The sequence below is a fragment of the Galeopterus variegatus genome, unplaced genomic scaffold, assembly GCF_000696425.1.
Source record: "Galeopterus variegatus unplaced genomic scaffold, G_variegatus-3.0.2 Scaffold55592, whole genome shotgun sequence".
Taxonomy (NCBI): Eukaryota; Metazoa; Chordata; class Mammalia; order Dermoptera; family Cynocephalidae; genus Galeopterus; species Galeopterus variegatus.
This window is the reverse complement of record NW_007781703.1, coordinates 2152-2994: the sequence shown is the minus strand read 5'-3', so window position 1 is coordinate 2994 and position 843 is coordinate 2152.

Below are 843 nucleotides of genomic sequence, written 5' to 3'. Positions count from 1 at the left end.
TGATAAAACTTTACCAATGAAAAGAACACACACATGCACATGAGCACACACACATACACACTTTGTATATTATTACACATTATTCCTATTAGTCTTCTGGACTAGATAATCTCCCCATATCTTTATGTTGAGCAAAACTTTGGCAGCTTTCCAAATACATAGTCTTAACTTGAATTTAAAGTTTAACTTCTGGTTTTTAGTGTCCTGCTAATTATGAGTTTGAGGCGTATTTTATGTGTTCATCTTAGTATGCGTTGAAAAGGAGTTAATGACCATTTTTCTCTATATTCTTCTAATAACCCAATTAGTGGCATATCATTTTACTTCTCTATGCATATTTTCCATATCTCTAAAAAACGGAGGTTGTGGGTATGGGTGTGAGAGTTGGGAGTTTTGGTTAGAACAATTGCTAATATCTCTCCCTGTTCTAAATATTGTGTGACGTGATGGAAGCATAATGCTTTAATGGTTCATGACCACATCTATATTTATTGTTCACCATTGACTTGTCTTTTACTCTAAGGATTTCCTATTATACCCGTGCCGTGCATGGATTTCTGAAAGATTTAGTTATAATCTAAAACATTTAATTTGCTTGGCTGTTATGCATTTAAAACTTGCCAGAAGTGCCTTCATCAAACAAGAATTGGGTTGGCTTTTAAAGACTGTGAACAAGGCTGAATATAAATGGAATTACGGAATTTGTCAGTAGCCATTCTTTTATTTCATTAGTTAAATTAATGCCTAAGCATTTAGTTGAAGAAATGTAAGTAGCTCTTCAATTTTATTAATGGTTTTGCCTTAATCCTGTCTTCCTTTTAGCTTGCAGTAAGTACAAAATAG